Here is a 19602-nt window from a genome sequence, read left to right as displayed (position 1 = left end):
TTCTGCTATGCCCTCGAGAACTTCAAATAAGACATCTGAATGGGCACAGGTCTTCTCTTTTTTTTCCTATTGCTGCCATTTGTAAAAGAAAACACAATGACAGGAATGTAAACCAGGAAAATTGGGAAAGGTCAACTGCACCCAATTGGCAGCTCTACTCTATGTATATATCCAAGATCAGTGAAAAGATATATCCACACAAAAGCTTGTCAGTGAATGTTCATAGCAGTATTATCAATAATAGCCAAAAAGTGGAAACAACCCATCAAGTTCATAAGTGTCCATCAACTTATGAATGGATAAGTACAATGGGATATATCCATACAATGACATATTCAAGCATAAAAAGGAATGAAGTACTGAACACATGCTACAATGTGAATGGATCTTGAAAGTATTAAGTATTAAGATGCCAGTCACAAAAGATGATGCATTGTATGATCTCATTTATAAGAAATGTCCAGAATAGGAAAATCCATAAAGATAGAAATAACTTAGTGGTTGCTTAAAGCCAAGGAATTGAGGAGGAATAGGAGTGACTGCTAATGAGTATAGGAGTTTCCTTGAGGGTTATAAAAATATTCTAAAATTGTGGTGATGATTACACAGTTATGAGAATATACTAAAAAGCATCAAATTGTATATTTTAATTTTTTTTTCAACGTTTATTTATTTTTGGGACAGAGAGAGACAGAGCATGAACGGGGGAGGGGCAGAGAGAGAGGGAGACACAGAATCGGAAACAGGCTCCAGGCTCTGAGCCATCAGCCCAGAGCCTGACGCGGGGCTCGAACTCACGGACCGCGAGATCATGACCTGGCTGAAGTCAGACGCTTAACCGACTGCGCCACCCAGGCGCCCCCAAATTGTATATTTTAAATGGGTGGATTGTATACTATGTGAATTACATCTCAATAAAGCTATTAAAAATACACCTACAACTAGTTGACCAAATTTTTATTGAAAAAATGGAAATAGGAAAGAACTGATCCCAAGGAACATGATTTCTTTAAAATAAAAAAATAGGAAAAATTGGGAAAAGTTTAGCTGTGCTAAAGAGAATTTTTTTTTTAATTTTTCAAGTAATTTTTTATTTTTATTTTATTTTATTTTTTAAATATATGAAATTTATTGTCAAATTGGTTTCCATACAACCCCAGTGCTCATCCCAAAAGATGCCCTCTTCAATGCCCATCACCTACCCTCCCCTCCCTCCCACCCCCCATCAACCCTCAGTTTGTTCTCAGTTTTTAAGAGTCTCTTATGCTTTGGCTCTCTCCCACTCTAACCTCTCTTTTTTTTTTTCCCTTCCCCTCCCCCATGGGTTCCTGTTAAGTTTCTCAGGATCCACATAAGAGTGAAACCATATGGTATCTGTCTCTCTCTGTATGGATTATTTCACTTAGCATCACACTCTCCAGTTCATCCACATTGCTACAAAGGGCCATATTTCATTCTTTCTCATTGCCACGTAGTACTCCATTGTGTATATAAACCACAATTTCTTTATCCATTCATCAGTTGATGGACATTTAGGCTCTTTCCATAATTTGGCTATCGTTGAGAGTGCTGCTATCAACATTGGGGTACAAGTGCCCCTATGCATCAGTACTCCTGTATCCCTTGGGTAAATTCCTAGCAGTGCTACTGCTGGGTCATAGGGTAGGTCTATTTTTAATTTTTTGAGGAACCTCCACACTGTTTTCCAGAGTGGCTGCACCAGTTTGCATTCCCACAAACAGTGCAAGAGGGTTCCCATTTCTCCACATCCTCTCCAGCATCTGTAGTCTCCTGATTTGTTCATTTTGGCCACTCTGACTGGCGTGAGGTGATATCTGAGTGTGGTTTTGATTTGTATTTCCCTGATGAGGAGCGACGTTGAGCATCTTTTCGTGTGCCTATTGGCCATCCAGATGTCTTCTTTAGAGAAGTGTCTATTCATGTTTTCTGCCCATTTCTTCACTGGGTTATTTGTTTTCCGGGTGTGGAGTTTGGTGAGCTCTTTATAGATTTTGGATACTAGCCCTTTGTCCGATATGTCATTTGCAAATATCTTTTCCCATTCCATTGGTTGCCTTTTAGTTTTGTTGGTTGTTTCCTTTGCTGTGCAGAAGCTTTTTATCTTCATAAGGTCCCAGTAGTTCATTTTTGCTTTTAATTCCCTTGCCTTTGGGGATGTATCAAGTAAGAAATTGCTACGGCTGAGGTCAGAGAGGTCTTTTCCTGCTTTCTCCTCTAGGGTTTTGATGGTTTCCTGTCTCACATTCAGGTCCTTTATCCATTTTGAGTTTATTTTTGTGAATGGTGTGAGAAAGTGGTCTAGTTTCAATCTTCTGCATGTTGCTGTCTAGTTCTCCCAGCACCATTTGTTAAAGAGACTGTCTTTCTTCCATTGCATATTCTTTCCTGCTTTGTCAAAGATGAGTTGGCCATACGTTTGTGGGTCTAGTTCTGGGGTTTCTATTCTATTCCATTGGTCTGTGTGTCTGTTTTTGTGCCAATACCATGCTGTCTTGATGATGACAGCTTTGTAGTAGAGGCTAAAGTCTGGGATTGTGATGCCTCCTGCTTTGGTCTTCTTCTTCAAAATTACTTTGGCTATTTGGGGCCTTTTGTGGTTCCATATGAATTTTAGGATTACTTGTTCTAGTTTTGAGAAGAATGCTGGTGCAATTTTGATTGGGATTTCATTGAATGTGTAGATAGCTTTGGGTAGTATTGACATTTTGGCAATATTTTTCTTCCAATCCATGAGCAGGGAATGTCTTTCCATTTCTTTAAATCTTCTTCAATTACCTTCATAAGCTTTCTATAGTTTTCAGCATACAGATCTTTTACATCTTTGGTTAGATTTATTCCTAGGTATTTTATGCTTCTTGGTGCAATTGTGAATGGGATCAGTTTCTTTCTTTGTCTTTCTGTTGCTTCATTATTAGTGTATAAGAATGCAACTGATTTCTGTACATTGATTTTGTATCCTGCAACTTTGCTGAATTCATGGATCAGTTCTAGCAGACTTTTGGTGGAGTCTATCGGATTTTCCATGTATAATATCATGTCATCTGCAAAAAGTGAAAGCTTAACTTCATCTTTGCCAATTTTGATGCCTTTGATTTCCTTTTGTTGTCTGATGGCTGATGCTAGAACTTTCAACACTATGTTAAACAACAGCAGTGAGAGTGGACATCCCTGTCGTGTTCCTGATCTCAGGGAAAAAGCTCTCAGTTTTTCTCCATTGAGGATGATGTTAGCTGTGGGCTTTTCATAAATGGCTTTTATGATGTTTAAGTATGTTCCTTCTATCCCGACTTTCCAAGGGTTTTTATTAAGAAAGGATGCCGAATTTTGTTAAATGCTTTTTCTGCATCGATTGACAGGATCATATGGTTCTTATCTTTTCTTTTATTAACGTGATGTATCATGTTAATTGATTTGCAAATGTTGAACCAGCCCTGCATCCCAGGAATGAATCCCACTTGATCATGGTGAATAATTCTTTTTATATGCTGTTGAATTCAATTTGCTAGTATCTTATTGAGAATTTTTGCATCCATATTCATCAGGGATATTGGTCTGTAGTTCTGTTTTTTTACTGGGTCTCTGTCTGGTTTGGGAATAAAAGTAATACTGGCTTCATAGAATGAGTCTGGAAGTTTTCCTTACCTTTCTATTTTTTGGAATAGCTTGAGAAGGATAGGTATTATCTCTGCTTTAAACGTCTGGTAGAACTCCCCTGGGAAGCCATCTGGTCCTGGACTCTTATTTGTTGGGAGATTTTTGATAACCGATTCAATTTCTTCGCTGGTTATGGGTCTACTCAAGCTTTCTATTTCCTCCTGATTGAGTTTTGGAAGTGTGTGAGTGTTTAGGAATTTGTCTATTTCTTCCAGGTTGTCCAGTTTGTTGGCATACAGTTTTTCATAGTATTCCCTGATAATTGCTTGTATTTCTGAGGGATTGGTTGTAATAATTCCATTTTCATTCATGATTTTATCTATTTGGGTCATCTCCCTTTTCTTTTTGAGAAGCCTGGCTAGAGGTTTGTCAATTTTGTTTATTTTTTCAAAAAACCAGCTCTTGGTTTCGTTGATCTGCTCTACAGTTTTTTTAGATTCTATATTGTTTATTTCTGCTCTGATCTTTATTATTTCTCTTCTTCTGCTGGGTTTAGGCTGCCTTTGCTGTTCTGCTTCTAGTTCCTTTAGGTGTGCTGTTAGATTTTGTATTTGGGATTTTTCTTGTTTCTTGAGATAGGCCTGGATTGTGATGTATTTTCCTCTCAGGACTGCCTTTGCTGCCTCCCAAAGCGTTTGGATTGTTGTATTTTCATTTTCATTTGTTTCCATATATTTTTTAATTTCTTCTCTAATTGCCTGGTTGACCCATTCATTCTTTAGTAGGGTGTTCTTTAACCTCCATGCTTTTGGAGGTTTTCCAGACTTTTTCCTGTGGTTGATTTCAAGCTTCATAGCATTGTGGTCTGAAAATATGCATGGTATGATCTCAATTCTTGTAAACTTCTGAAGGGCTGTTTTGTGACCCAGTATGTGATCTATCTTGGAGAATGTTCCATGTGCACTGGAGAAGAAAGTATATTCTGTTGCTTTGGGATGCAGAGTTCTAAATATATCTGTCAAGTCCATCTGATCCAATGTATCATTCAGGCCCTTGTTTCTTTATTGACCGTGTGTCTAGATGATCTACCCATTTCTCTAAGTGGGGTGTTAAAGTCCCTGCAATTACCACATTCTTGTCAATAAGGTTGCTTATGTTTGTGAGTAATTGTTTTATATATTTGGGGGCTCCCGTATTTGGCACATAGACATTTATAATTGTTAGCTCTTCCTGATGGATAGACCCTGTAATTATTATATGATGCCCTTCTTCATCTCTTGTTACAGCCTTTAATTGAAAGTCTAGTTTGTCTGGTATAAGTATGGCTACTCCAACTCTCTTTTGACTTCCAGTAGCATGATAAATAGTTCTCCATCCCCTCACTTTCAATCTGAAGGTGTCCTTAGGTCTAAAATGAGTCTCTTGTAGACAGCAAATAGATGGGTCTTGTTTTTTTATCCATTCTGATACCCTATGTCTTTTGGTTGGCCCATTTAGTCCATTTACTTTCAGTGTTATTATAGAAAGATATGGGTTTAGAGTCATTGTGATGTCCGTAGGTTTCATGCTTGCAGCAATGTCTCTGGTACTTTGTCTCACAGGATCCCCCTTAGGATCTCTTGTAGGGCTGGTTTAGTGGTGACAAATTCCTTCAGTTTTTGTTTGGGAAGACCTTTATCTCTCCTTCTATTCTAAATGACAGATTTGCTGGATAAAGGATTCTCGGGTGCATATTTTTTCTGTTCATCACATTGAAGATTTCCTGCCATTCCTTTCTGGCCTGCCAAGTTTCAGTAGAGAGATCCGTCACGAGTCTTATCAGTCTCCCTTTATATCTTAGAGCACGTTTATCCCTAGCTGCTTTCAGAATTTTCTCTTTATCCTTGTATTTTGCCAGTTTCACTATGATATGTCATGCAGAAGATCGATTCAAGTTATGTCTGAAGGGAGTTCTCTGTGCCTCTTGGATTTCAATGTCTTTTTCCTTCCCCAGATCAGGGAAGTTCTCAGCTATTATTTCTTGAAGTACACCTTCAGCACCTTTCCCTCTCTCTTCCTCCTCTAGAATACCAGTTATGCATAGATTATTTCTCTTTAGTGCATCACTTAGTTCTCTAATTTTCCCCTCATACTCCTGGATTTTTTTATCTCTTTTTTCCTCAGCTTCCTCTTTTTCCATAATTTTATCTTCTAGTTCACCTATTCTCTCCTCTGCCTCTTCAATCCGAGCTGTGGTTGTCTCCATTTTATTTTGCAGCTCATTTATAGCATTTTTTATCTCCGCTTGGCTGTTCCTTAGTCCCTTGATCTCTGTAGCAATAGATTCTCTATACTGTTTTCAAGCCCAGCGATTAATTTTATGACTATTATTCTAAATTCGCTTTCTGTTATATTGTTTAAATCCTTTTTGATCAGTTCGTTTGTTGTTATTTCCTGGAGATTCTTTTAAGGGGAATTCTTCCATTTCATCATTTTGGATAGTCCCTGGAGTAGTGTGGAACTGCAGGGCACTTCCTCTGTGCTGTCTTGAATAACTTGCGTTGGTGGGCGGGGCTGCAGTCAGACCTGACGTCTGCCCCCAGTCCACTGCTGGGGCCACAATCAGACTGGTGTGTACCTTCTCTTCCCCTCTCCTGGGGCGGATTTCATTGTGGGGTGGGGTGGCGTGACCGGTCTGGGCTACTTGCACACTGCCAGGCTTGTGGTGCTGGGGATCTGGTGTATTAGCTGGGGTGGATCAGCAAGGTGCACAGGGGCGGGAGGGGCAGGCTCAGCTCGCTTTTCCTTTGGTGATACGTTTCGGGAGGGGCCCCTCTTCCGTGGGCCTCTTGTCTATGCTTGGTTCCGGAGAATCCGTTCTGCTAGTCTTCTGGTGGTTTTCTGGGTTATTTAGGCAGGTGTGGGTGGAATCTAAGTGATCAGCAGGACACGGTGAGCCCAGCGTCCTCCTACACCGTCATCTTCCTTCTAAAGAGAAAATTGATTATGAATTTAAACTTGAATAGGAGTTTGCCCCAGAAAATATTTTCTCTTAACAATTAATCTGTGTTGGTAAAATTCTCATAAAAAATTCTGTATTCCAAGTAGCAAATTCAATATGTCCTGGGTGCCTGCAAATCTCTTTGATCTTCCTGATCTCAGAACTCTTCTATTATTTATTGCTCACTGGCAATTAGTTGTGTAGCAAGATATAAATTATATATTATATACATAACATATATATAATATATATTTATATATATTCACAGGATTACAATCTGGAGAAGCTGATCATCTCTATCCTGTATAGGACCACTTGAGATATGCAATTACAGAAATCCTCCTCCCCTAATTGTCCTGGAGTTAGGGAAAAAGAAGACCTTTTATGTTTTATATGATTTGGCAAAAATTTCCTCACACCATATTTAAATTTTTTTTTAAGATTTTATTTGGGGGGAGGCACCTGGCTGCCACAGTCAGTGGAGCATGCAACTCCTGAGCACAGGGTTGTGAGTTCAAGCCTGACATTGGGTGTGGAGATGACTTAAAAATAAAATCTTTAAAAAACTTTTTGAGTGTTTATTTATTTTTGAGAAAGAGAGAGACAGAGTGAGAGTGCGGAAGAGGCAGAGACAGAGGGAGACACAGAATCCGAAGCAGGCTCCAGACTCTGAGCTGTCAGCACAGAGCCTGGTGCAGGACCCAAACCCAAGAGCTGCAAGATCATGACCTGAGCGGAAGTTGGACACTCAACCAACTGAGCCACCCAGGCACCCAAAAAATAAATCTTTTTTAAAAAATATTTTATTTTTTAAAGTCATCTCTACATCCAACATGGGGCTTGAACCCCCAACCCCAAGATTAAGAGTCCCATGCTCCGACTGAGCCAGCCAGTCACTGCCTCCTCCCATCCTGTGTTTTAGAGAGCTGGTGACTGAGGAGTGAACCAGTTTCACCCAGGACTTTCTGGTATGGAAGCAAAAGATACCTGATTTGTCTTCCCTGAATTTGAGGTCAAAAAGGCTTGTTGAGGAAGGGTAGTGGGCAGTGTCTAACCACAGCCCAGAAGCTTGGAAAAGGACCCTTTGAAATACAGTTATTCTGAGGATGAGGAGCTGGACTGGAAGCTAGGCTTGGACAAGTGTCTAAATGCTTTGGTAGCGGAGGATGTAACTGATGCCAGATCCTCCCTAGGCACATCTCCCTGGCACTCTGTGGGATTTGAAGGCGAGAGTTGGTTAAGCCTGGACTTACGACCTGAGAAGAGAGCAGATTTGGTGGCCAAGTCATGGTAAAGTGTGTCTGAGCAGTGACTGATAAGCAATGCCACAAATAGTACAGAGGCCCTTGCAATAACAGGGGTGATATTGTTCCTTTTCTTTCCAGTTAGCATTTGGAGGAGGGAGTTCTTTTTAGACTGAATAAGCCTCTATTTTCTTACTGATCTTCTGTCTAAATTTTCTATTCATTATTACAAGTGGGTATTTAAGTCTTCAGCTATTACCATAAAACTCATCTCTCTCTTAAAATCTGTCAGTGTTTACTTCATATATTTTGAGGCTCTGTTGTTTGGTGCATGTATGTTTATAACTATTTTAGCTTCTTGGGGCGCCTGGGTGGCGCAGTCGGTTAAGCGTCCGACTTCAGCCAGGTCACGATCTCGCGGTCCATGAGTTCGAGCCCCGCGTCGGGCTCTGGGCTGATGGCTCAGAGCCTGGAGCCTGTTTCCGATTCTGTGTCTCCCTCTCTCTCTGCCCCTCCCCCGTTCATGCTCTGTCTCTCTCTGTCCCAAAAATAAATAAAAACGTTGAAAAAAAAATTTAAAAAAAAAAGTAACTATTTTAGCTTCTTGATGGATTTACCTTTTTATCAATATGTAATGTCCTTTTTTGGTCTATTATAATAATTTTTTCTTTAAAATCTATTTTTTCTGGAGTATAGCCACTCCAACTCTCTTTTGGTTGCTGTTTACATGGAATGTCGTTTTCCATCCTTTTACTTTCAATCTATTTGTGTCTTTGGATCTTAAGTGAGTCTCTTATAGACAATATGTAATTGGTACATAAGACTCCTAAGTGAACTTGTTAAGAATGTCTATGATTGTTTAGCTGCCTCCTGGTATATTCCCAAATAATGAATAGATATTTACTGAGAACCTATCAGGTAAAAAACAATGTGATGTGATGTGAGATGATGTGATGTGAAGTGTATGTATGCATGCTCACACATGTGCTGAGCTCTGCTTTCCCTGCAAGAGCTTAAGGCCTGGCTCAGGAGTCAAGATACATGTATATGAAGCAGTAAGGACTATGACACAGCAGATACAGTTAGGAGCTGTGTGGTGCTAATCACAGATCAGAAAAAGGAGCCTGTGGTGAGGACTGCAGGAGTCAGAAGAAGCTTTGGGTAGCAGGCAGAATGTGGGTAGAGGTCAGATGGACTGAAACAAAGGGAACATCCCAGCCAGGAGAGTTGACCTGAGTGCTAGTGTGGAAGCAGGAAAGAGCATTTGTGGCAAGCATAAAGGAAAGATCCTCTGTCTTTTATAATCCATGACTTCATTGGCTGACCTGTTAGCCTTTTAATACACCTTGAGTGCGTGTAATAACTGACCCTGTGAAACCTCAGGGTGTTTTCTTTCCAGGGTGAGTGTCAGATATCCAACTCAGATGGATTAATGAAGTTAATTTTATGACAAACTTTTGGGTTCCCCATATACACCACCACACTGAGGTGGCGTAGGGCAGGGGTGGTGGTGGTGGATCAGCTGTATATGCAGAGGAAACAAGGGACAAATGAAAAACATATTGGGTATAGAGTCACAGGCTCCCGTGTTAAAACCTTCCTGTGTACCTGTTTCCATATCTGTCTTTGTGAAGAGTGTGCTGTCATCTTTATGTAGCCTGATGCTTAAGGATTAATGAAGCCACTGATGCCTATCTGTTTACAAGGAGCTTGGAAATAAAGTTCAGAATCCTAGAGTGAGGGGTTGCCATGAGGCCACTGGGGACAACTCCTTGCCTCCTAATTCTCTTGTCCATCCGAAATCTGTGGGGTCCTTATCTAAACATCTTCACAAGCCCTCTTTTCCAATGCCAAATCACTTCTTAATTTTTAAATTTTAAATCTTAAAATTTTATTTTAAAAACTGACCCAGATTTTTTTGTTCTATAGGTAAGACCATCCGTGTATTGTCCCAAGTGGATTTTGACATAAGTTTTTAGAAACTGTATAAGTAATGTGTGATTAACATAGAATAATTGAAAAATTAAATAAAGGAAAAAAAAACCCCACACATTCCATTCCATTATCCATAGAGAATTGCTGTCATTAATCATTTTTTTTCTTTTTCTTTTTCAAAGTAATCTCTACACCCAACATGGGGCTCGAAGTCACAAACCCAAGATCAAGAGTCATATGCTCTGTAGACTCAGCATGCCCTATTGGCTGGCTTGCTCTATCTACCTACCTACCTACCTACCTACCTACCTACCTACCTACCTATCAATGGAGAGAATTTCATTTGCTTACATAGTGCCCTCCCAATTCAATTTAAACTGAATTTCACATTGGCAGGTCTTCCTGAATTTTTTAGGCTCCCCTCTTCCCTCTTTCTTGTTTTTTTTCTTCACCTTTCCCTTCTCCATTAAAATATCAGTAAATGTTTGGGTTTGGCTTCTAAAGGATACTGCTGGTTCCTATTCAAATCCATTCTCCACCTCTTTTCAGTAGTAATTTGTTATAAGTTAACATTTTCATGGCTCTATGTTACAAGCATTATTCTAAATGCTTTAGATATATTAATACTTTCAGTCCTCATAACAACACGATAAGGTAGGTATTACTATTCCCTATTTTATAGATAAGAAAATTGAGCCATAGAGGTTAGCAATTTGCCCAAGGTTACACAGCTAGCAAATGGCAGAGCTAGAACTTGAACTCAGGCAGCCTCATTCCAGAGTCCATCCAAAAATAGAGTCCACAGGACTGTGTGGTTCATGGGACAGGCAATCAGTGCAAACTTAGAGTTTTGGCTAAAACATTCATGATGGAGAACACAGTTCACAGAGGTAATTCTTCATTTAGTAGGGATCCCACAGAAGGTTAATTTGTGATTGCAAAAGGCTTTCTATTATACAGGCTTTTTTTTTTTCTTCAGAGAGTACTGTTTTAGAATGTTTGTGAACTGGCCAGGTAGGCTGGTTAAGGGGTTAGGAGCTAGCAGGGAGCATAGTGAAGCTAGGTGGGCTGAGCAGAGTGAAGGTGGAGAGGTCAGCCTTGTTTTCTAGCTCCCTGCCTCTCCACCCTATGGAGCACACTCCAGAACTATATTCTTCATTAGCCTCCTGTCCTTTCCTCCAGCACACTGGATTCCTTCCACATTTCAAAAAGACTGCAAATCATCTCCCTTGTCCTCTAGAGAGAAGTGTCCTGTTTCTTAGGCAAGGAGCTAGACAGAGATGGTTAATTAAATTTTCAAGTAAGTAGGCAGTGGCTTCCTTAGTTCCCTGACATGGGGGTCAGCACTAATTCTTTAAAAAGAGCATTGTAGAGACTCAGCAGATTCTGAGTATAAGTTGGATGCTTGCCTGACTCAGGCCCAGACAAAGGGCCTGGTACCCACATTCTCCCTCCCTCTGCCCTACTCCCACCTCCTTGCTTCTGGAAGAGCCCAGTGCCTGCAGTATTCCTTCATCCAGGCACAGGATCTGAGTGGGGACAGGGGTAGGGTCCCTGGGGTAGGTCATTCCCCACTTCAGAGGATGGAAACCTCCTGGAATGAATGCTTTCTCTTGGATATATTCCTTGGTCAATCATCACCAGTGGAAGCACTAGGGGTCCTGTGTGCACAGAGAGAGTGGGGAAGGAAGATCCTGGGGTGGGCCACAGATCGCAGAATGAGGTCCATGAGAGGAGGACTTGGATGCTGTGTGAGAAAAATGGCAGCCCCCAGGGAGGGAAGAGGCAAGGGGAAAAGGTATTCTTGTTTTGTCTCTCTCACTAGCTCTATCCTCCTGGAACCAAATCTACTATTTACCATTGACATAAAACTCCAGAGGGTCAGCTCATTCCTGGTAGAGCAAAGATGTTCAGTGGTCAAAGAGGTGATTAGCGAAAGCTCCACATAGTCAGTGGGGCTGTGAGGGATGCCAACCATGTTTTTAAATCTGGAATTAGTACACATGGTCTCATCCAAATGTGCTATCGGGACAGACAACTAAAAATTAGGACTGTACCAAGGAACCCAAGACCTACAATCAGGTCCACTTACACAGAAATTACTCCCTTCATGCTGTGTGTCAGCAGGAGGAGAGGAGGAGAAAGAAAGAGAAGGGCATGAGAAGTCACGCCTTTCGTTGTCCTGGAGTGGACATTGTTGTTTCTGCCCATCCAGTCCTCTGGTTTGGGTGGGGAAGGTCCTATGCAGTTCACCCCCACCCTACCCCATCCCCACCACGGGGATGGTGAGACCCAGCCTGGCCAAGCAGTGCACTCTGTCCATCTGCCATGGGGGTGGCTCAGGCAAATGAGACTTACACCTGGGACTTTTGATGGGAATGACTAGCTCTAGGGATAATGTCTGAATAGAGGGTCCAGAAGCCAGCATGTGGCCAGGCCTGCTAAGGGGGCCACCACCAATTTACTTTCTGTTTCTATGGATTTTCCTGTTCTGGATATTCCATATAAATGGACTCATACTACTTGTGACTTTTGTGACTGGCTTCTTTTACTTAGCATAATGCTTTTTGGGTTCATTGACACTAGTATATGTCAGTACTTCATTGTTTTGTTAAGGCTGAATAGTGTACTGTGGTATGGATATACCACATTCTGTTTATCTGTTCACCTGTTGATGCACACTTGGGTTGTTTCCACTTTTTGCTATTGTGAGTAGTGCCACTATGACCATCCATGGACTTGTTCAATTATTTATTTGAATACCTCTTTGCAACTCTTTGGGTTGTGTGCCTAGGAGTGGAATTGCTGGGTCATACATTCATTCTATGTCTACCTTTCTGAGGAATTGTCAGATTCTTTTTCCACAGAAGCTGAATAAAATTCCCTTTTTTATTGTCCCGTATGACTCGAGGAGAGCTGAGATGCCAAGGCTGTGCCCTTTACTGTTCCCAGGGCCTCCTGGAGAATGGTCCTCACTGGTCTGGAATTGTTCCGGGGCTGGTGACTCTGATGGTCTGACACCCAGGAATGATCACTGCTGAGGAGCCACATCCCATTGCCCCTAACACCCCTGAGGAGCCATGTACCAGAACAGCCTCTTTAGCTGCTGGGAGAGGCTCTTTTGGGCAATTTCTCTTAGTCTGTCTATGCATACTTTCCTCCTGGGCAGCCTCCCCCAGAGTGGTGCTGAGAGGTGGCAGGCTAATTTAGCCCTACTGAATTTCAACTAGGGTCGAGGCTGTAGAATAGTCTGTTTCTCCACAGACCCAGACCTCTGGGGCCATCCATCATCAGGTGTGGGAATGCCAACCCAGTTGACTATGGGGAGAGTTGAGCCATGGCCAGGACACTTGGGGTCTTATCTGCCATCTACCCATCATGTGACCTTAAGTTAGTCCCTTCCTCTCTCTGGACCTCAGTTTCTCAAGTGTCAAATGAGAGGGGCCGATGATCACACTGACATTTTGGGGCTGGGTGCCTATCACCCCACCTTGCTCCCAAAGTTTCCTTCTCTGAATCTTCATAAAAGTTGGGATTTTGTAGCTGGCCAGAGGCACAGCAACAATCCAGACCACCTGCTCTGGCCCCTCGTCCCCACTCTTGGTGTGTGCATGCTGGTTCTGGCTGGCCATTGTGCGTGGAAGGTGAGAGCTGGCTACTGAGGCCATTCACTATTAGCACCAGCGCCTTCTTGCAGCTGCGACTCTCCAAACAGCAGCTACCCAGCAGATAGATGATGAGAGGTGCTCCCCACAACAGGCACCTAGTGATGCTGGAACCTCTGGGGGCTGCCTGGGGAGGTGGCTCCCTGTTTAAATGCTCAGCTCACAGCTGTCAAGTTCATCTGCATCAATAGCAGCATTGCTAGATGCCCCCACATGCCCATTCCCAGCGACCTTGGAGGGCTGAGCAGCAATAGGGGTGTCTATCTGTGTATCTGTCTTTTATACACATGCAAATGGCTATCATGGAGCCTAGCCTTCACATACTAAGTATCCACCTCAGAATGCCTCTCTAATATTCTGTTATTCTAATCAAACATTCACTCTGTTTTAAAACATAGTAAGTGTATTTGGCACAACAAAAGCACTATAACAGAGTAAGATGTATGGTTTCTATTGCTATTATTATTATTATTATTATTATTATTATTATTATTACCCAAATCCTATAAATCCGATAGATATAAATGACAACTTTCTAATTGCAGTTTCATAATGATTTTCAGCATCTAAATATTTTTAAGTTTCCATAAAATCTGATGCTTGGGGCACCTCATTAACTCAGTTAGGCAATCCAACTCTTGATTTCAGCTCAAGTTGTGAACTCATGGTTTGTGGGTTTGAATCCCGCTTCTGCACTGTCAGCGCAGAGCCCTCTTGGGATTCTCTCTCTCTCTCCCTCTCTCTCTGCCCCTTCCCTGCTTGTGGATGCATGCTCTCTCTTTCTCTCAAAATAAATAAGTAAGCTTAAAAAAAAAGATAGAAAATCTAATGCTTTTGAACTGGTCTTTAGAATATGAATGATAGAAGCCAGGGCTTGGACAACCTCTCTATGGGAGGAGAGGCATGTATGGTTTGGGAATGCTCTATTCATGTCACAGACCCCTGATTTTCAAAGGGCCAGTAAACTGCCTTATTGAAAGATGGGTTTTATGTGATCCCTAGGGCTCCATTGCCCCATCCCTTGGTGTCCTCTCAAGGAGCAGATGTTACCAAGACTACTGGTACCACCAAGAGGCCTTGGTAATGAAGGGTGGAGGGGGATGGGCAAAGCCATGGTGGAAAAGATGGACACTGGAGCTCCTGCTCTTTCAGTACTATTGGTGTTGACAAAGGGATGCAGGAGACAGATGAGGGATGGGTGGGGATATGGGGAGGACTAATTTAGTCCTTAGACCCCTAAACACTTCTCCATCCTGAGATCCCAGGCTCTGTGGGAAAAGCTATTGATTAGGACTGCAGCCCCATAGGATTTTGTGCCCATGGCCCCATCCTGCCTGGAGAGACGCTCTTGGGTTTTCACCTAACCAACCCTCCGCATCTGCCCTCGCAGGATAGGGGATGTGGTTTCCCCATAGAAGGCGGCCCAGGCAGGCACACACAGTGTCTAGTCACCGAATGAAAGGGACTCATTCTTGATGGATTGATTGACTGTGGATGACAATGCCAGGAGTGGGCATGCATGTAGGAGACCCCTGCCCTCAGCACAGCATTATCCTTCTTCTGATCCCTGGGGACTGCGCCAGGCAGCAGAGCAGGATAGAGGCACAGAGAGGCTAAGACTATGTGGTGGGGATGCATATGGGACATCCATCCATCATTCCTGTCAGACCAATGCAGGCTCCTTCTTGGACCCCTCCCTGCTCTCTGTCCCTCAGGCCAGGGCTCTGGACTGACCATGGCCAGTTGGATCTGCACTAAGGGCAAAGGGCTAGTAGAGCCCATGAACCCCTTCCTTCTCATTTCTCCAGTGAGCCAGGAGGCTCTACCCAGGGGAGAACCCTCTGACCATGGTGATTAGGAGCCTGTATTGTCCTTTTGCTGAGGCAAAATAGACAGCAGCCTATGTGGTATAACTTTAAGAATTAGAAAAATTTCCTCAATATAGTTCTCTTTTGTGCCTGAATTCCCATCATTAGCAGTTCTCACTTTTGGGTTTTGATGATTTAAATGTTTATGGAAAGGGGAATGTTATGCTTGAAGACCCATCTCTCTCACATTAGATTTTTCCCACGACAGAAGGGCCCTGGGGTGACACAACCCCCACCTCCCACCCCTGGTCTGGAGCAGGATCAGGGGAGAGGTCCCTCGAGTGGGGCAGGGGTATAGAAGACTGATGTTCTTGACTTGCCTCTTTTACTATGAGCATCACAGCAGTGCATGAAGGAGTGGACAGGAAGGGGACAGGGGCAGGCTTGTTGTGAGTAGCTGCTGTGAATTTTAATTCAATTCAGTGCAGCTGGCTTGGTGAATCAATGTTGGGAAAACACAGTGCTCTCCTGGGAGGAGAGGTGTTGGGTATAAATAGAAGGTATTATCATTGTGAGGAAATTGGGGGACGTCATGTTGCTCAGTCCAGCTCAAGGCAGCAGAGAGAGCCCAGCCATGAGCTGTAGGGCTGAGAGCGACATGTTTTCATTTGCTTATCCCAAGAGAAAGAGCCCTATCTTTGTTCAGAGCTCATCATCAAGGTGACCTGAGCAAATCCAGTGCCCTCTCTGGGCCCTTAGCCTCTTTATTGCTGGATACATTGGGCTATGTCCATTCTCAGGGGGCACTTGATAGGGTCCTAACCATGCTGGTGAACTGACAGTAACAAGGGATTACCACTCTCCACTCAAACTCTGAGCAATAGCTGTGTCTTCCCCTGATACACCACTGTGTTCTTTATGTTTAGACAGGTTTATTGAGCTATAATCTACACAGCCTACAACTTACCCATTTAAATGTATGATCCAGTGGTTGTTAGTATATTCACAGATATATACAAACACCACTACAACTTTTGAACATTTGCATCACCCCCAAAGGAAACCCTGTACCCTTTAGCTATCACTCCCATCTCCCTATCAACACCCCAGAAACAACTCTCCTTTCTCTCTCTATAGATTGACTTTTCATATAAATGGAATCATATAATATGTGCTCTTTTGTGGCCGGCTTCTTTCACTTAGTGCAGTGTTTCCAAGGTCCATCTTGTAGTGTGCAGTTCCCTTTCATGGCCAAAGAATATTCCATTGTATGAATATGCTGCATTTTGTTTATTAATTCAGTAGCTGTTGGAAATTTGGGTTATTTCTACCTTTTGGCTGTTATGAATAATTTTTTGCATGGACACATATTTTCATTTCTCTTGGGAACATACCTAGGTGTAAAATTGCTGGGTTATATAACTCAAAGTTTAATCATTTGAGGACCCCCAACTTATTCTTGATGACAATTATCAAACAACTTAGATTAATCACGGACCTTCCAGGCAACCATTCAACAAATACTTATTTAGCTCATTTTGTGTTCCAGGCACAGTTCTGGAAGCTAAGGAAACAGCACTATGAATGGAGGTCAGTCAGCCATGCAGCTTCACCATGGTAAGAACTTTGGCTTTTACTCTGAATGGAATGCAAAGAATTTGCAGGTTTGTGTTTTCCCCGGAAGGTTTATCAAAGTCTAATTTACAAATAACAAACTGCACATAGAGTGTACAATTTCATGAATTCTAACATGTGTGTCTGTGAAAATGTCACTGCAAGATGGTGAACATCATCCCCATAAGTTTCCTTGTGCCTCTTTGTGATTCCCATTCCTGCCCCTCCTTTTGTGCCCATCCCCAGGCAACCACTGATCAAAGTACAGATTAGTTGCATTTTCTGGAACGAAACAGTATGTGCTTTTTTTCGTGTGGCTGCTTTCACTTGACATAACTATTTTGAGGCTTGTCTATATTGTTGCTTTTATTGGTAGTTCGTTCCTTTTTATTGCTGAGTAGTGGTTCATTACATGTATGCACGACAGTTTGTTTACCCATTCCCTGTTAATGGACATTTGGAGTGTTTCTAGTTTGAAATTGCTACAAATAAAGCTTCTATGAACATTTGTGTACATGTCTTTGAATGGACATATGCTTTGGTTTCTTGAATAAATACCCAAGAGTGCAATGGTTGGATCATATGGTAGATGTATGTTTAACTTATAGGAAACTAATAAACTATGGAACAATGGGGTGGCCCAGTCAGTTGAGCCTCTGACTCTTGATTTTTGGCTCAGGTCATGATCCTAGGGTTATGGGATTGAGCCCTGTGTTGGGCTCCATGCTGGGCATGGAACCTGCTTAATCTGTCTCTGCCTCTGTCTCTGTCTTTCTTTCCCCTGCTGCTCCTCTGTGCACATGCACGTGCACTCTCTGTCTCAAAATAAGGAAATAAACATTAAAAAAGAAATTAACAAACTGTGTTCTAAAGTTATTGTACCATTTATACCTCCACCAGCAGTGAATGAAAGTTCCAGTTGTTCCACATCCTTTCCCCCACTTGGCATGGTCAGTCTTCTTAATTTTAGCTATTATCAGTGTGTAATGGTGTATCTCATCATGACTTTAATCTGCATTTCTCAATGACCAGTGATGCTGAGCATCTTTTCATGTGTTTATCTGCCCTCTGTGTCTTCTTTGGAGAAGTGTCTGTTCAAATCTTTGGCCGTTAAAAAAAATTGTTGCTTGTTTTCTTATTATTGAGTTTTGAGAGTTCATTTTATATGCTAGATATGAGTCTTTTATCAGATATATGATTTGCAAATATTTTCACCTAATATGTAGCTTATCTTTTCATTATTGTAGCAGTATTCTCGAACAGCAGAAATTCTTAATTGTGATGAAGTCCAATTCATCAATTTCTTTCTTTTCTGTATCATGCTTTTGGTGTCCTAGCTAAGAAAACCTTGCCTAACTCAAGGCCACAAAGTTTTCCTTCTGCTTTCTTCTACAAGCTTTATACTTGGAGGCTTTACATTGGAGTCTGTGATTCATTGTGAGGCCACTTTTTTTATATGGTGAGAGGTATGAATTGAAGTTTTACATTTGGATCTCCAGTGGATCCAAGTGCTATTTGTTGAAAAGACTATTCTTTCTCCTCTGCATTGCCTTTGCACCTTTGTTGAAAATCACTTGTGCATATATGTGTGGGTCTATTTCTGGACTTTCTGTTCTGTGCCATTGATCTATTTGTCTATCTTCATGCCAATACCACCCATCTTGACTAACTTTATGATAAACTTGAAGTCAGGCAGTGTTCCTCCAGCTTTGTTCTTTTTCAAAGCTGTTTTGATTAGTCCATGTAAATTTTAGACTCAGTTTGTCAGTTTCTACAAAAGAACCTCCAAGGACTTTTATTGGGATTTCACTGACTCTATGGAACAATTTGGGAAGAACTGACATCTTAACAATATTGAGTCTTATGAGCCATGAGCAGAGCATATCTCTCCATCTGTTTAGATCTTTGATTGCTCTCAGCAGTTGCATAGCTTTCAGCGTTCAGGTCTCTGCAGAAGTATCTGTGCTCCCACATGTCTTAGTGTAGGATGATTGCCTACTAGGTGAGCTCTAAGTCTGTAACAATAGTTATTCTGGCTGACTGATAGAGCAAGGACCCCTGCCCTGCCTGGGACTACTTGCTGGGGATATGGAGGTGGTGATGAACATGTAGTATCAGCCACTGCCCACTTTCCCTACCAGAAAGCATCCTGTGACTGCCGCTTGGGGGTTGGTGAGCCTTTCTGGCTGCCATCCTATAGATCTCCAAGATCAGCCCAAGTGCTGTGGCGTTTCATGCCCAACCCAAGCCTGGAACCGAAATCCACAGAAGCAGGGCTGAGCCTGTCTTGCAGAAAGCCAGCTCCTTCCTTGTACTCAGCTTTGTGAACATCCTACCTGACATAGACTCATCATCTCAGATCTGCATATGTCCCTTGAATCATTTTCTTGGACACTACTCTAAGTTTTTCCAGGAAAACACCCACAGATGAGAAATAGCCAGATCGGTGCTATCGATGCCAAAAGCCAAGAAGTAGCGTAAGGTAGGGTGAGTCTGGAGCCCAGAAGGACTTGTGTGGATACATCCATGGGGTGTTTCTAAGATTGGTCAGTTCCCCTTACCTGTGCCCTATCCCCTCATGCTGGGTTAAAGCTGTAGATGCCAGGCTGGATGCCTCTAGACTCTCACCTCCAGGTAATTTCTGCTTGGGGTGGGCTAGATTTATCTTTATATATCATTATATTCATCAAATTGCTCTCCTGATCAAGAACCATCAGGGACTCCCCAGTATCCTCAGGATA

At 42.2% G+C, this 19602-nt stretch overlaps 1 long non-coding RNA gene across 1 annotated transcript in view; it reads left to right on the top strand.

The window, feature by feature from the left end:
* LOC147582533 (uncharacterized) overlaps nt 1-19602 on the top strand; it is a 109539-nt gene that overhangs the window by 3766 nt on the left and 86171 nt on the right. Inside the window, exon 2 of the long non-coding RNA XR_015249229.1 lies at nt 16797-16864. This is a non-coding gene — a long non-coding RNA (uncharacterized LOC147582533). The remainder of the gene's footprint in view (nt 1-16796; nt 16865-19602) is intronic.

Source organism: Puma concolor, chromosome A3 (genome assembly GCF_028749965.1).
Source record: "Puma concolor isolate L17-30 chromosome A3, mPumCon1.1.hap2, whole genome shotgun sequence".
NCBI classification, from domain to species: domain Eukaryota; kingdom Metazoa; phylum Chordata; class Mammalia; order Carnivora; family Felidae; genus Puma; species Puma concolor.
This window is presented reverse-complemented; position numbering and strand designations above follow the sequence as displayed.